This window comes from Bufo bufo, chromosome 4 (assembly GCF_905171765.1).
Source record: "Bufo bufo chromosome 4, aBufBuf1.1, whole genome shotgun sequence".
In the NCBI taxonomy this organism is placed as follows: domain Eukaryota; kingdom Metazoa; phylum Chordata; class Amphibia; order Anura; family Bufonidae; genus Bufo; species Bufo bufo.
The window spans coordinates 624,668,887-624,687,186 of record NC_053392.1 but is presented as its reverse complement, the minus strand read 5'-3'; positions in this window follow the sequence as shown (position 1 = coordinate 624,687,186).

The window sequence follows — 18,300 nt, the reverse complement described above, 5'->3', positions numbered from 1 at the left end:
GGCGAGGCTCCCAGCGCATGCACACTCTGCTGTGAAATTTCCCTAACCCGTCGTTGTGCGCCTGCGCGGCGCTGAACACATCCTCACGTCATGTCCGGTGCGACCGGAAGTGACGAGAATAGGGAAATCTCACGAGGTAGGGAAGTATAACGTTACACCGGCCCTGGTGTGCCATCATTAATTTACCCTACTTTTCCCTCCATGGGCACAACAATGTTAGCACCGGGGCCTATAACATAGTTCAGAAGGTGCTAGAAAACACAATGGGAAGATTTATCATTCCCCCTGCAGCAGAATTGTGCCACTAAGAAGCCACACATTTTTGCACAAGCTTTGTTTTGCTCAAACAATTGTGACTTTTTGCTCAATCTTGCCACTTTGCTAAATTGGGCAGGGTATGGATCAGCTTTCTAGTGCATGTAAATTACTATAAGGTAACTTACCTTATAGTCCGGTTCGACAGTCTCCGGAGCAGTCCTTCAGTCTGTCTGGGCTGGGGCGGGCTGTAGTCGGCAGACCTTGACGCGGTAAGTGACACAGGAACAAGCGGGATGCGAGCGGGATGCTCCAGTCCTACACACTGGCCAATCAGCAGCAGGATCTTTGCACTGTGAAAAGCTGATTGGCCAGTGTGAACTGTGAAATGGTGCAGACGTGCCAGACACACGGCACGGAGGATCATCAGGTGACAGGTCAGACACAGGGGAGGAGGAATCAGGTCAGACAGGGGAGGGGGAGGGGGCGGGGGGAGAACACAAGTGCCGCCTCGCCTGCCGCATATTACACTGCGAGCTGTCGGCCGCCCGGCGCCCCTGTTGCTATGGCGCCTTGTGCGGCCGCAAGCCCGCACACCCCAAAGTCTGACCTCTGGAAGGTTTTAATAAACTTTGAGGAATCAACACAGATGGTGAGCGGCGATGCCGCTATTATCAGCGTAACCATCCCACTTCTGTGTCTTCTCAAACGCTCGCTGCTTACAACTAAGGCCAACGCTTTGCATGTGGAAGAGGTGGAAATGGGGGATGACATTACACAGGGTGATGATAGCCAGACCACCCTCAGTTCGTCTTCTCAGCGCGAATTGGACGATGAAGAAGAGGAGGAGCAGGAGACGGTTGCCTCTGCTACAGAGGTTAGTACCCATGGAAGTTTAATTCCATCTGTTCTGCGTGGGTGGGCAGAAGAGGAGGAAGAGGATGAGGAGATTGAGAGTTATCCTCCCGATGAGGACAGCAAAGTCTTGCCTGATGGTACTCTGGCACACATGGCTGACTTCATGTTAGGCTGCCTTTCCCGCGGCCCGCGCGATATACGCATTTTAGACAACACGGATTACTGGTTGTTCACCCTTCTCGACCCCCGCTACAAAGAGAACTTCTCATCTCTCATTCCTCTGGTGGAGAGGACGAGCAAAACGGTGCAATACCAGAAGGTCCTTGTTGAAAAATTGCTCCAAAAATTTCCATCTGAAAAGCTGGTGGCAGAGTCCGTAGTTCTTTGGGCAACCGAGGAGGGGGGGAGACAAGGGGAATGCACAGTAGTTCCAACAGAGGCAGGGCAACACTCTCCAAAGCCTGGGACAGTTTTTATGACACCCCGCCAGCACCCTCATCCTGATGCACGTCCTACTGTCACAAGGAGGGAAACATTTTGGAAGATGGTGAAGGAGTACATAGCAGACTGTGTCAGCGTCCTCAATGATCCCTCAGTGCCTTACAACTACTGGGTGTCCAAGCTGGACACGTGGCACGAACTGACGCTCTATGCCTTGGAGGTGCTGGCCTGCCCTGCCACCAGCGTTTTGTCTGAACGGGTATTTAGTGCTGCTGGTGGCATTATAACAGATAAGTGCATCCGCCTGTCAACTGAAAATGCTGACAGGTTGACTCTTATAAAAATGAACAAGGCCTGGATTGCCCCTGACTTCTCTACTCCACCAGAGGAAAGCGGATGAACAAAGGCACTTTACATGTGTTGTTTATAATGTACTGAATACACTGTATTCCCTGCACCCCTTCCACCACAAACAGGGTATATGGTTCAATCTTCCTTTTCTCATCCTCCTCCTCCGGTTCCATCATATCAACACATGCTTATTTGTCGCATATAATGCCCTCGCATATAATCTTTTAGAGGGTCAGCTCAGCTGCAGGCCTCACCTACAATCTTTTACAGGGTCAGCTCACCTGCAGGCCCTCAATCTTTTACAGGGTCAGCTAACCTGCAGGCCCTCAATCTTTTACAGGGTCAGCTAACCTGCAGTCCTTCACCTACAATCTTTTACAGGGTCAGCTCAGCTGCAGTCCTTTACCTACAATCTTTTACAGGGTCAGCTCACCAGCAGGCCCTCGCATATAATTTTTTACAGGGTCATCTCACCAGCAGGCCCTCTCCTACAATCTTTTACAGGGTCAGCTCACCAGCAGGCCCTCGCATATAATTTTTTACAGGGTCAGCTCTCCTGCAGGCCCTCACATATAATGTTTTACAGGGTCAGCTCACCTGCAGGCCCTCGCCTACAACCTTTTATAGGGGCAGCTCACCAGCAGGCCTTCACCTACAATCTTTTACAGGGTCAGCTCACCTGCAGGCCCTCACCTACAACCTTTTATAGGGGCAGCTCACCAGCAGGCCTTCACCTACAATCTTTTACAGGGTCAGCTCACCTGCAGGCCCTCACCTACAATCTCTTACAGGGTCAGCTCACCTGCAGGCCCTCACCTACAATCTTTTACAAGGTCATCTGACCTGTAGGCCCTCGCATATAATTTTTTACAAGGTCAGCTCACCTGCAGGCCCTCAACTACAATCTTTTACAGGGTCAGCTCACCTACAGGCCCTCACCGACAATCCTTTACAGGGTCAGATCACCTGCAGAGCCTCGCATATAATGTTTTATAGGGTCAGCTCACCTGCAGGCCCTCGCATATAATGTTTTACAGGGTCAGCTCACCTGTAGGCCCTCGCATATAATGTTTTACAGGGTCAGCTCACCTGCAGGCCCTCGCATATAATTTTTTATAGAGATTTAAACCGGATCACAATTAAAAATCGCTATCCACTCCAACTGATTCCAGAAATGCTCGAGAGACTCCGCTCTGCCAAGCTCTTTACTAAATTAGATTTACGGGGATCATACAACCTTGTCCGCATTCATCCTGGAGATGAATGGAAAACTGCTTTCAGAACCAGATATAGACATTTTGAGTCTTTGGTCATGCCCTTTGGACTGTGCAATGCTCCCGCAACCTTTCAGCATTTTATTAATGATGTTTTCCGAGATTTGCTGGATCAGTTTGTAATAGCCTATTTGGATGATATTCTCATTTTTTCTGATAATTTGGAAGAACACCACAAGCATGTCTGTATTGTCTTCGAGAGACTAAGGCGGAATCGACTTTACATCAAACTAGAGAAATGCGAGTTTGAACAAAGTCAGATCCAGTTCTTGGGTTACATAATCTCTTCTGAAGGGGTAAGCATGGATCCCGATAAGATCAAAGCAGTGGTGGATTGGCCTGTCCCTAGGAATGTTAAGGAGATACAACGATTTGTTGGATTTGCCAACTTTTACAGAAGATTTATAAGGAATTTCTCCAAGGTAATAGCTCCAATTACACAGATGACAGAGAAAGGAATACCCTTTTTGTGGTCACCTGAGTCACAGTAAACTAAAGACTCTCTTCACTACTGCACCAATACTGGTACATCCAGATCCTGAACTGCCTTTCATCGTAGAAGTTGATGCTTCAAATTCTGCTGTGGGAGCTATCCTTTCTCAGCGAATTCGAGAAAGAATGCAGCTTCATCCTTGTGCTTATTTCTCTCGACTGATGTCTCCAGCCGAGAAGAATTATGACATTGGAAACAAGGAGCTGCTGGCAATTAAGCAAGCATTTTCTGAGTGGAGGCATCTGCTGGAAGGGGCTAAGCACCCTGTAACCGTTCTCACGGATCATAAAAATTTAGATTTTGTTCGTTCTGCCAAGAGGTTGTCATCTAGACAAGCACGTTGGACCCTATTCTTCTTGAGGTTCAATTTTGTTATCTCGTACCGCCCTGGGTCAAGGAATGGTAAGGCTGATGCCCTGTCACGGATGTTGTCTGGGCCTCTCCAGGAAAGAAACTCTGAATGTACGATCCTGCCTCAAAAGAACTTTATAGGGGCTGTAAAGGGGGAATATTAATCACCAATATTTATGCAAATATCAATAATTCATATTCATAAAATAGGAGGAGCTGTCTATATGTGACTCCGCCTATTTATACCTTTATATTATTAACACAATATTTTCACTATACTTTACGCTAATCACTAAGCTAGCGGCATGCGCCTTTCTTAACTAACTATCGCTAATAACCACACATTACACAGATAGTTATAAATAAAACAGTATTTATTAATACACTAAGCACGCAATACACTAACAATACAGTACTAAATATACAGTACTAAACTACACTACACGGTTCCCAAATTCCACCCACAAACTAACTATACAATACACTCACACCAATATTAGCAGCCCACCCACCTGGTTCTACTTACTGTCCCTATGGGGTACGACGAGGGTTAACGGTGGCACTGCAGGGGTGTATGCAGGCCACAGACACAAATACAGTAGTGCAGGGCTACACAGCAATGCCAGGGTTAATACCCTGCAAATGTAGTAACCAGGGGTGTAGGGGTTTGGATATGAATCAGGGGAACCAGGGGTTAATAGGGGTTTGGTTATTAAGGGGTTAACCAGGGGGGGGCTAATCGTCTCAGGGGTAATAGTCAGGGAATAGTTGGTGGGCTACCATGGGTATAGGGGCTATCAGGGGTGTTGGGGACTACCAGGGGTATAAGGGTAAGTGGTAGGGGGTCAGGGATATATAGTTGGTGGGATAGGGGTTAAGGGAAGAAGGAGGGGATACACAGGATACTTAGTCCAGCCAGGGGGAGGTGGCTCCGTTCCTCCTGAGCGCCGATTGCTTTCTCCTTCAGAGGGGCCGGTCGGGGTCCTTCAGTCGGGGGGGGGGGGGGGGGAGAGGGGGCGCTCCGTCTGTGTCTCTGAGCGCCGGCTACGCTGTCCTTCAGGGGGGGGGTCGGTAAGGGTTCTCCAGCCGGGGGGAAGGGGCCGCTCCGTCTCCCTGAGCGCCGATCGCGCTCTTCTTAGGGCTCTCCTCCTCAGTGCAGGGGCCGGTAGCGATCTCTTTCTAGTGCAGGGCTGCCGGGATTTATACCCTGCAGCCCGCACTCCCGGGTCGCGGCGCATGCGCTGTGCGCGCGCTCCACGGGCCTAGACACGTGGGCCGGCGCGGTGATATGACATCACCGCGCCAGCCCGCGCGTCCCTGCACGCGCACAGCGGGGCCGCGACTTGCTGACAGGCGGGAGAAGTCTTTGATCTCCTGCCTGCAGCACCTTGCATTCCGGACAGCGCGATAGTAATCGCGTTGCCGGAATGTGCATAATAGAAGGAGGGGAGGTTTCTCCCTCCCTTCTATCATGCATAATTATCTCCAGCGGCGCTGGGGATAATTAGAACAAAGGACTCAGATTCTGTTGAATCTGAGTTCTTTGTAGTTCTCAGGATGACCGGACCTTAGTCCGGTCATTCTGATGTAATTAACCAGATTGCATCAGTGTGGATGCTTGGGGCACATTCACACTGATGCACCTGGTTTCAGGTATAGGGGGGGGAATATTGTATAATATACATGTGTATGGATGCATGGGGCACATCCATACACATGTATACACTAATATAAGGGACATAGATATATATCAGGGGCACATATATATTATAAGGGGGATTATAAGGGGGCACATTTTCCAGGGACCACATAATTCCCACAGGGGCCACCATGAGCCCCTGTGGGCCACTAAGGGCAGATGTGCGCACATCATCCTATAAAGTGACCATTAATGCATGCATATATATCATACATGCATGCACGTGTTTGCATGCATATATGTATATATATGCATGCGTCTCAACCCTTCCTCAACAGGGGCCATGAGTTCTAAGACCTTTCTTAATCTTCTCAAGGAGGGGTATGAGAATGACCCACTTCTTAATCATCCTCCTAAAGACTTTAACCTCAAGTACAGCAGCGTTTTTTGGACTCAAGAGCATTGCCTCTATGTACCTGAATCAGTTCGAGTAGAAGCCCTCAGGTTGGTTCACGACTCTAAACTTGCTGGTCATTTTGGGGTTTCTAAGACGTTCCTTTTGGTGGCCTGGGTACAAGAAAGATGTCAAGAGTTATGTGGCTTCGTGTCGAACCTGTGCTCACAATAAGACACCCCAATCTTCTCCTCTGGGGTTACTTCAACCACTGCCTGTTCCATCAAGACCATGGGGGTCAATTTCTATGGCCTTTGTGGTCGACCTTCCCCTTTCTAAAGGGATGACCACCATCCTGGTAGTTGTGGATCGTCTCACTAAAATGGCTCATTTTATTCCAGTTAAGGGGGTACCCTCTGCCGAATATACTGCAGAAGTAATGGTCCGGGAAGTTTTTAAACTACATGGAATTCCTGATGATGTGGTGTCGGACAGAGGAGTACAGTTTACCTCTAAATTTTGGAGAAGTTTTTGCTCAGCGTTGGGTGTAACAATTAATCTGTCCTCAGCTTTTCATCCACAGTCTAATGGTCAGACCGAGAGGACCAATCAAACTTTGGAGCAATACCTTCGATGTTTTGTGAGTTATCTTCAGGATGATTGGGTGGACTACCTTCCTACGGCAGAGTTTGCTTATAATAACTCTAAACATAGCTCCACTTCTCAAAGCCCCTTTTTCTTAAACACTGGGTATCATCCAGTTTTTATTCCAGATCTACCTATTTCAACTCCAATTCCTGCTGTTACCAACAGATTAACTTCATTACAGGAGATCCAGGAGAAATTGACGGATACATTGAAGGAGGCTCAGGAATATTACAAGAAGGCTGCTGACAGACATTGGAGATCAATCCCCACCTTTCACGTAGGTGACAAAGTTTGGTTATCTACGAAAAATTTGAAGGTTCAGGTTCCATGTGCTAAGTTGGGTCAAAGGCTTTTGAGATTTTTGCTCAAATCAACCCGGTCACTTTTCGCCTAAAGCTTCCCGACAATATGAGGATTCACCCTGTTTTTCATATATCACTACTCAAAACGTTTCATGAAAATACTTTTTCTGGAATAATTCATCCTCCTCCACCACCTGTTGAAGTACAGGGTGAAGAAAAATTTGTGGTGGGTGGAAAAAATTCTTGACTCCAGGATCTTTCGGAACAAATTACAATATCTGGTTCAATGGGAAGGATATGGGCCAGAAGAAAACTCTTGGGAGCCTGATAAGAATGTTCATGCCCCTAGATTAACAAAGGAATTCCACCAGAGGTTTCCTCACAAACCTGGCCATAAGACATCCAGGGGATGTCCTGGGAGGACTGTTAGGATCTGGACTTGAACCCGGGACCTGTGCTGTGTCTGGCGGTGCCTCTACTTTCTGAGCCACCTGAAATGCTGAACAGTTCCTTAAACAATTCCTTGAATGATCTTGTCTTGAATCTTGTTTGCCTTGAACCTTGAACTCTTTGCTCCTCCCATGAACTTCCTGATTTAAGCCATGTCTCTGCACTTCCTGGTTGCCAGAATATTGTGCCTTTACCAGCCAATATCTCGCTCCTGTCTATCCTGCTGCCGACCGTGTCTCTGCTACCATCCGTTACTGACTTTTGGCTTGTTCCTCGACTACCCTCCTGCTTAATCCCAACCTGTACTATTCGTTACCGACTTTTGGCTTGTTTCTCAACCACGCTTCTGCTTGATCCCTGCTTGCTATATCTGCTACTGGACCTTGGCTTGCTCACCTCCTGGTGGGGCTATCCTGAGGACTGCGACCTGGTACTAACACGCAGCAAAGTCCATCTCCACCATCAGGAGCTCTGGCGAATACCGGTTAGTACTTAGACCCCGCACCTCAGGTGAACCCGTGTCATCAGCCAAGGTGTCCTGTGTGAATATCTGCTCCGCTGCTATAGCTACTGGCCTCCGAGCTTGACTCCAGACCATGACACCTGCAGGCCCTCGCATTAAATGTTTTACAGGGTTAGCTCATCTGCAGGCCCTCGCATATAATGTTTTACAGGGTCAGCTCACCTGCAGGCCCTCACCTACAATCTTTTACAGGGTCAGCTCACCTGCAGGCCCACACATATAATGTTTTACAGGGTCAGCTCACCTGCAGGCCCTCACCTACAATCTTTTACAGGGTCAGCTCACCTGCAGGCCCACACATATAATGTTTTACAGGGTCAGCTCACCTGCAGGCCCTCAACTACAATCTTTTACAGGGTCAGCTCACCTGCAGGCCCTCGCATATAATGTATTACAGGGTCAGCTCACCTGCAGGCCCTCACCTACAATCTTTTACAGGGTCAGATCACCTGCAGGCCCTCACCTACAATCTTTTACAGGGTCAGCTCACCTGCAGGCCCTCACATATAATGTATTACAGGGTCAGCTCACCTGCAGGCCCTCACATATAATGTTTTACAGGGTCAGCTCACCAGCAGGCCCTCACCTACAATCTTTTACAGGGTCAGCTCACCTGCAGGCCCACACATATAATATTTTACAGGGTCAGCTCACCTGCAGGCCCTCGCATATAATGTATTACAGGGTCAGCTCACCTGCAGGCCCTCGCATATAATGTATTACAGGGTCACCTCAGGCCCACACATATAATGTTTTACAGGGTCAGCTCACCTGCAGGCCCTGAACCATAATTTTTTTGATAGTCAGCTTAGCAGCAGACCCTCACCCCTAATGTTTTAGATGGTCAGATCAGCAGGCCCTTGCTCCAAATGTTTTTGAGGGTCACCAGCAGGCCATCAATCATAATCATCCCTGGTATCTAGTGGGTTAACATTAATATCATTGGTGTTTAATGGGTAAGGCCGAGTTCACACTTCAGTTATTTGATCAGTTATTGGGAGCCAAAACCAGAAGGGAAGGATCTGCTCCTGTTCTGTGTTCTCGACTCGCACCTGATTTTGGCTCAAAATAACTGATGGAAATAACTGACCAAACACTGAAGTGTGAACTTGGCCTTAATAATTATAGTCCTGGTGTCAGGGATTAAAGGGGTCCTCTCACTTCACCACATGGCATTTATCATGTAGAGAAAGTTACTACAAGGCACTTACTAATGTATTGGGATTCTCCATATTGCTTCCTTTGCTGGCTGGATTCATTTTTCCAACACATTATACACTGCTCGTTTCCATGGTTACAGACCACCCTGCAATCCAGCCCTCACCTACAATCTTTTACAGGGTCCGCTCACCTGCAGGCCCTCGCATATAATCTTTTACAGGGTCAGCTCACCTGCAGGCCCTGAACCATAATTTTTTTGATAGTCAGCTTAGCAGCAGACCCTCACCCCTAATGTTTTAGATGGTCAGATCAGCAGGCCCTTGCTCCAAATGTTTTTGAGGGTCACCAGCAGGCCATCAATCATAATTTTTCAAGGCTGTGTATGATGCCCTCCTTTATGTGTAACAAAGGGTGTTTTGGAGTGTCGGCTCCTTTTTTTTCTGGCAGCCCTTTCACTTAGTGCATAGGCTTTATAAGTGTAGGAGTCCCACTACATGAACAATTGTACCACAATGTGAATGAGGCCCTCCTTTATGTGATATACAGGTGGTATCGGAGTGCCTCTTGCCTGTAATTTTTGGCAGCACTTGCACTTTATATACAAGTAAATATACAGGAAAGAATGTTTCGGTTTTGGGCGTATTATTGTCAGTCTGTAAAAGTGCCGTACTTTTTGGACAATATCGTTCCCAGCAGCGACCTGGGAGTCCAAGATGTATCCAGACATCCTCCCCATGCTGTTCCCGAACCATTTCGGTGGTGTTTTTATCAATTTCTGACCTTTTCATATGAACCAGGTGCCCTCCTCCCCTCTTCAGAGCAGGCGGTGCCTGGTTTAATGCTCGGGTTCTCTCATTGACTTCCATTATACTCGGGTGCTTGGTAGAGCAACTGAGCATCCCGAGGTGTTCAGCCCGAGCACTTTGGGGCTCGATCAACACTAGTGGTAATGCCACCCTGGGGCGTTACAAAAACATGACCGCTAGATGACCCTGGCAGCTCAGGCAGTCGCTGTGACTGCTGCTCCACCCCCCATCTTCTGCTGCTACTTCTACCACCTCCCAAAACGTTTTTGCCACTGCCCATTCCCTTAGAAGAGCCTGTCACCTGTCTGTCCAACATACTGTACTAGAACAGTAACCGTAAGGGTAAAATACTATCAGACTGCAATTTCACCCCAGAAGCAAGGATGAATGGAAGTACTTATATATATGAAATAAACCCCCCGAAATGTTTGTATCAGAGCACACGTTCACCACAATAACACATGCTAGGATTACTGCACTACCTGTACTACCTAAAATCTGTAGTAATAGATCACTTTCTAATCCCAGTTAGTGCAGCAAGGTGTAATAGAATCGCTCCTGTTACCCAGGCCGTACACTCTCCTATTGCACCCTGTTCTCCTTTTATAGTGTAGATGATTCCTCCCGATCCTTTCCCTGCACCTTGACTAATCTTTCCCTGAACTTGTAAATCCCTTTTTCAGCACAATGAAGTCTTTCCCCGCACTTTCCCTAGCGCCTCCTGACGTCTCTCCCTGCACTAAGTGCACTGAAAAATGGCAGAATCCAAGATGGCTGAGGCTATTTATAGGGCTGTGACATCACAGGGCTGGCTGGCTGCTGATTGGCTGCATGCATGGCATTGTGGGTGATCCTTCATTCCCGGGCTTCTTACTTCCTTGTTCTAACATGTGCAGAAGCCATTGAAAAAACAACAACATACGATTCGTTACCACGAAGCGCGAGGAAATTCGACTTTGGGACGAATCAAATTTTTACTGAAATTCGGATTGAATTCCACTTATTCAACTTCGATTCGCTCATCTCTACTTATGAGAGAGCAGCGGGGGCCATTATTCTGCCATTTCCACGTCTCCGGCCATTCTATTGAAAACAATACTAATATTAATATCCCAGGAGTCTAATGGGTTAAACATATCCACATGAAGTGGGTTAATGATAATACCTTTGGTGTCTAGAGGGTTAGGCCTGGGACACACTGGGACTTTTTCAATGCCCGCTGCAGTCCACCAGATTGTAGGCCTTTGGAAGCAGCTGCAATTCAATAGTTAAAATCAATCAGTCGCGCTACAAAAAGTCACAGTGTAGCTCAGGCCTTAATAATATCCCTGGCGTCTGGTGGGTTAAAAATAACATCCCTGGTATCTAGTGGGTTAACATTAATATCATTGGTGTTTAATGGGTAAGGCCGAGTTCACACTTCAGTTATCTGATCAGTTATTGGGAGCCAAAACCAGAAGGGAAGGATCTGCTCCTGTTCTGTGTTCTCGACTCGCACCTGATTTTGGCTCAAAATAACTGATGGAAATAACTGACCAAACACTGAAGTGTGAACTTGGCCTTAATAATTATATTCCTGGTGTCGGGGATTAAAGGGGTTCTCTCACTTCAGCACATGGCATTTATCATGTAGAGAAAGTTACTACAAGGCACTTACTAATGTATTGTCATTCTCCATATTGCTTCCTTTGCTGGCTGGATTCATTTTTCCAACACATTATACACTGCTCGTTTCCATGGTTACAAACCACCCTGCAATCCAGCCGTGGTGGTCGTGCTTGCACACTAAAGGAAAAAGGGCCAGCCTTCCTGCTGCTGGACTGCAAGGTGGACGTAACCATGGAAACCAGCAGTGTATAATGTGGTGGAAATGTGAATCCAGCCAGCAAAGGAAGCAATATGGGGAATCACAATACATTAGTAAGTGCCTTGTATTAACTGCATCTACATGATAAACGCCACTTACTGAAGTGAGAGGACCCCTTTAGTTGCCGTATTCCTTGTGTTTAGTGGGTTCATTATTATTATTTATTATTTTCCTCTCTTCTATAGCGCAGCGCTGTACAGACATTATCATCACATTGTCCCTCCACAATCTGCCGGCTTCGCTCGGGTATATATTTCATTTAATATTTGTGTGTCGTTAAAAGATATCAACACTATCCACTATAACAGTGACATCTACAGTACCCCGCCCCCAAAACAGTGACCTCCACAGCCCCCCACCCCTTAACACTGACCCCCCCACAGTGCCCCGTCCCTTAAAATTGGACCTCCACAGCAGCACACCCCCTAAACTTTGACCTTTACAGCAGCCTTTCCCTTTAACAGTGACTTTCACAGCATACCACCCCCTTGACAGTGACCTCCACAGGTGCCCGCCCCCTTAACAGTGGCCTTTACCGGTTCGGGGGCGTGTCCATTTGAACAGCTCACTCTCAGACAGCAGCACTGTGCTGTCTGAGTGTGAGCTGCAGGGAGAAAGTTACCCTCCCTCCCACCCCTGCAGCTGACAGAAGTTGAGTTTTACCTTCATTTTTTCAATCCCTGTCGGCTGAGGAGTGGAGAGGGCGTGGCCTAACCAGATTGAGGAGTGACTTAGCGGGACCTAGAAGTTGATTCTTAACTTCATTTTTTCAATCTCAGTCGGCAGAGGAGTGGGAGGGGGCGTGGCCTAACCTGATTGGGGGCTTGTCCTTTTGAAGAGCTCACTCTAAGACGGCAGCACTGTGCTGTCTGAGTGTGAGCTGCAGGGAGAAAGTCACCCTCCCTCCCACCCCTGCAGCTGACAGAAGTAGATTTTTACCTTCATTTTTTCAATCCCTGTCAGCTCAGGAGTGGGAGTGGTCTAACCAGATTAGGGGTGTGGCTTAGCGGGACCTGGGGGCTGGGTTTTAAGTTTGTCTTTTGAGGATGGACACATTGTGGCAGGGGGCGTGTCTGGGCACCTTCCTGCAAGAGTGATGCCCCTCTGGGCACCTTACAGGCTCATTTGCATACCAAATAAACAGGATTTTCGGAGGATATTAGGCCAAGGCTTTACTGCAATAGCGATTACCCTGGTGACAGATTTCCTTTAAAGCTCACCTACAGCAGTGAAGATAAATGGCTGGGTTGTTATGGAAACCTGGAGTAAAACTGTGTGTAGAGACTGGAGGACCTGCGAGCTTCTATTGGCTGATAAGGGTCATGTGACCAAGCTTCTATTGGCTAATGCATTTTTTGGGAATATCTCAGGAACGGTGCGTCCTAGAAAGCTGAGACGCGGTCTAAAACCTTCCCGGACACCAGATGTACCTGTGTGCCAAATGTCGTGATTGTAAATGCGACCGTGCGGATTCCTTTAGCGGACATACACACACACTCAGCTTTATATATTGGATTTAACATTCATCTGCAATAGTAAGGGACATGCATCAGACATGGAGATTAGGACCTTCTTCTTCTTGTTATCTGAGGTGCAAAACAATAAGTGTCCCACCAGAAACACTCCCCTGAGGTAGATGGTCCCACTATAGTGTCATATCACAGGAGCAGTATATTGCTATTCTGGCTCCTGTTAACATTAAAATTTCAAGGGGGTGGATCATTCATACCCCAAGTGTCAGTGTCATTATCCTGTACCCCGAGTTTCAGTGTCATTATCCTGTACCCCGAGTGTCAGTGTCATTATCCTGTACCCCAAGTGTCAGTGTCATTATCCTGTACCCCAAGTGTCAGTGTCATTATCCTGTACCCCAAGTGTCAGTGTCATTATCCTGTACCCCGAGTGTCAGTGTCATTATCCCGTACCCCGAGTGTCAGTGTCATTATCCTGTACCCCAAGTGTCAGTGTCATTATCCTGTACCCCAAGTGTCAGTGTCATTATCCTGTACCCCGAGTGTCAGTGTCATTATCCTGTACCCCGAGTGTCAGTGTCATTATCCTGTACCCCAAGTGTCAGTGTCATTATCCTGTACCCCAAGTGTCAGTGTCATTATCCTGTACCCTAAGTGTCAGTGTCATTATCCTGTACCCCAAGTGTCAGTGCCATTATCCCGTACCCCAAGTGTCAGCATCCTGTATCCCAAGTGTCAGCGTCATTATCCTGTACCCCAAGTGTCAGCGTCATTATCCTGTACCCCAAGTGTCAGTGTCATTATCCTGTACCCCGAGTGTCAGTGTCATTATCCTGTACCCCAAGTGTCAGTGTCATTATCCTGTACCCCAAGTGTCAGTGCCATTATCCCGTACCCCAAGTGTCAGCATCCTGTATCCCAAGTGTCAGCGTCATTATCCTGTACCCCGAGTGTCAGCGTCATTATCCTGTACCCCAAGTGTCAGTGTCATTATCCTGTACCCCGAGTGTCAGTGTCATTATCCTGTACCCCAAGTGTCAGTGTCATTATCCTGTACCCTGAGTGTCAGTGTCATTATCCTGTACCCCGAGTGTCAGTGTGTCACTATCCTGTACCCCAAGTGTCAGTGTCACTATCCTGTACCCCAAGTGTCAGTGTCATTATCCTGTACCCCAAGTGTCAGTGTCATTATCCTGTACCCCAAGTGTCATTATCCTGTACCCCAAGTGTCAGTGTCATTATCCTGTACCCCAAGTGTCAGTGTCATTATCCTGTACCCCGAGTGTCATTATCCTGTACCCCGAGTGTCAGTGTCATGATCCTGTACCCCAAGTGTCAGTGTCATTATCCTGTACCCCAAGTGTCATTATCCTGTACCCCAAGTGTCATTATCCTGTACCCCAAGTGTCAGTGTCATTATCCTGTACCCCAAGTGTCAGTGTCATTATCCTGTACCCCGAGTGTCAGTGTCATTATCCTGTACCCGAGTGTCAGTGTCATTATCCTGTACCCCGAGTGTCAGTGTCATTATCCTGTACCCCGAGTGTCAGTGTCATTATCCTGTACCCCGAGTGTCAGTGTCATTATCCTGTACCCCAAGTGTCAGTGTCATTATCCTGTACCCGAGTGTCAGTGTCATTATCCTGTACCCGAGTGTCAGTGTCATTATCCTGTACCCCGAGTGTCAGTGTCATTATCCTGTACCCCGAGTGTCAGTGTCATTATCCTGTACCCCGAGTGTCAGTGTCATTATCCTGTACCCCGAGTGTCAGTGTCATTATCCTGTACCCCGAGTGTCAGTGTCATTATCCTGTACCCCGAGTGTCAGTGTCATTATCCTGTACCCCGAGTGTCAGTGTCATTATCCTGTACCCCGAGTGTCAGTGTCATTATCCTGTACCCCAAGTGTCAGTGTCATTATCCTGTACCCCGAGTGTCAGTGTCATTATCCTGTACCCCAAGTGTCAGTGTCATTATCCTGTACCCTGAGTGTCAGTGTCATTATCCTGTACCCCGAGTGTCAGTGTCACTATCTTGTACCCCAAGTGTCAGTGTCACTATCCTGTACCCCAAGTGTCAGTGTCATTATCCTGTACCCCAAGTGTCAGTGTCATTATCCTGTACCCCAAGTGTCATTATCCTGTACCCCAAGTGTCAGTGTCATTATCCTGTACCCCAAGTGTCAGTGTCATTATCCTGTACCCCGAGTGTCATTATCCTGTACCCCGAGTGTCAGTGTCATTATCCTGTACCCCAAGTGTCAGTGTCATTATCCTGTACCCCAAGTGTCATTATCCTGTACCCAAGTGTCAGTGTCATTATCCTGTACCCCGAGTGTGTCATTATCCTGTACCCCGAGTGTCAGTGTCATTATCCTGTACCCCGAGTGTCAGTGTCATTATCCTGTACCCCGAGTGTCAGTGTCATTATCCTGTACCCCAAGTGTCAGTGTCATTATCCTGTACCCCAAGTGTCAGTGTCAGTATCCCGTACCCCGAGTGTCAGTGTCATTATCCTGTACCCCGAGTGTCAGTGTCATTATCCTGTACCCCGAGTGTCAGTGTCATTATCCTGTACCCCGAGTGTCAGTGTCATTATCCTGTACCCCGAGTGTCAGTGTCATTATCCTGTACCCCAAGTGTCAGTGTCATTATCCTGTACCCCGAGTGTCAGTGTCATTATCCTGTACCCCGAGTGTCAGTGTCATTATCCTGTACCCCGAGTGTCAGTGTCATTATCCTGTACCCCGAGTGTCAGTGTCATTATCCTGTACCCCGAGTGTCAGTGTCATTATCCTGTACCCCGAGTGTCAGTGTCATTATCCTGTACCCCGAGTGTCAGTGTCATTATCCTGTACCCCGAGTGTCAGTGTCATTATCCTGTACCCCGAGTGTCAGTGTCATTATCCTGTACCCCGAGTGTCAGTGTCATTATCCTGTACCCCGAGTGTCAGTGTCATTATCCTGTACCCCAAGTGTCAGTGTCATTATCCTGTACCCCGAGTGTCAGTGTCATTATCCTGTACCCCGAGTGTCAGTGTCATTATCCTGTACCCCGAGTGTCAGTGTCATTATCCTGTACCCCAAGTGTCAGTGTCATTATCCTGTACCCCGAGTGTCAGTGTCATTATCCTGTACCCCAAGTGTCAGCGTCATTATCCTGTACCCCAAGTGTCAGCGTCATTATCCTGTACCCCAAGTGTCAGCGTCATTATCCTGTACCCCAAGTGTCAGCGTCATTATCCTGTACCCCAAGTGTCAGCGTCATTATCCTGTACCCCGAGTGTCAGCGTCATTATCCTGTACCCCGAGTGTCAGCGTCATTATCCTGTACCCCGAGTGTCAGTGTCATTATCCTGTACCCCAAGTGTCAGTGTCATTATCCTGTACCCCAAGTGTCAGTGTCATTATCCTGTACCCCAAGTGTCAGTGTCATTATCCTGTACCCCAAGTGTCAGTGTCATTATCCTGTACCCCAAGTGTCAGTGTCATTATCCTGTACCCCGAGTGTCAGTCTCATTATCCTGTACCCCAAGTGTCAGTGTCATTATCCTGTACCCCAAGTGTCAGTGTCATTATCCTGTACCCCAAGTGTCAGCGTCATTATCCTGTACCCCAAGTGTCAGCGTCATTATCCTGTACCCCAAGTGTCAGTGTCATTATCCTGTACCCCAAGTGTCAGTGTCATTATCCTGTACTCCAAGTGTCAGTGTCATTATCCTGTACCCCGAGTGTCAGTGTCATGATCCTGTACCCCGAGTGTCAGTGTCATGATCCTGTACCCCAAGTGTCAGTGTCATTATCCTGTACCCCAAGTGTCATTATCCTGTACCCCAAGTGTCATTATCCTGTACCCCAAGTGTCAGTGTCATTATCCTGTATCCCAAGTGTCAGTGTCATTATCCTGTACCCCAAGTGTCATTATCCTGTACCCCAAGTGTCAGTGTCATTATCCTGTACCCCGAGTGTCAGTGTCATTATCCTGTACCCCGAGTGTCAGTGTCATTATCCTGTACCCCAAGTGTCATTATCCTGTACCCCAAGTGTCATTATCCTGTACCCCAAGTGTCATTATCCTGTACCCCAAGTGTCAGTGTCATTATCCTGTACCCCAAGTGTCAGTGTCATTATCCTGTACCCCAAGTGTCAGTGTCATTATCCTGTATCCCAAGTGTCAGTGTCATTATCCTGTACCCCAAGTGTCATTATCCTGTACCCCAAGTGTCAGTGTCATTATCCTGTACCCCGAGTGTCAGTGTCATTATCCTGTACCCCGAGTGTCAGTGTCATTATCCTGTACCCCGAGTGTCAGTGTCATTATCCTGTACCCCAAGTGTCATTATCCTGTACCCCAAGTGTCATTATCCTGTACCCCAAGTGTCATTATCCTGTACCCCAAGTGTCATTATCCTGTACCCCAAGTGTCAGTGTCATTATCCTGTACCCCAAGTGTCATTATCCTGTACCCCAAGTGTCATTATCCTGTACCCCAAGTGTCATTATCCTGTACCCCAAGTGTCAGTGTCATTATCCTGTACCCCTAGTGTCAGTGTCATTATCCTGTACCCCAAGTGTCATTATCCTGTACCCCAAGTGTCATTATCCTGTACCCCAAGTGTCATTATCCTGTACCCCAAGTGTCCGTGTCATTATCCTGTACCCCAAGTGTCAGTGTCATTATCCTGTACCCCAAGTGTCAGTGTCATTATCCTGTACCCCAAGTGTCAGTGTCATTATCCTGTACCCCGAGTGTCAGTGTCATTTCCTGTTCTAATGATAATTTGGGGCTTTATTTGTGATGTAGCTACTAGCGGGTGTTGGGGTGCGGTCGTTGTGTTGGGGTTCGCTCTCTTAGGCCTCTTGCTCACGAACGTGTGCTGCGGACCGCAATCCACGGGCACCGACTGTGGGCCAGCCACATGCGCGATCCGTCCGTTACGCAAAAACAGATAGGACAAGTTCTATCTTTTTGCGGAAAGGAAGCACGGAACGGAACACCACTGAAGCACTCCGTAG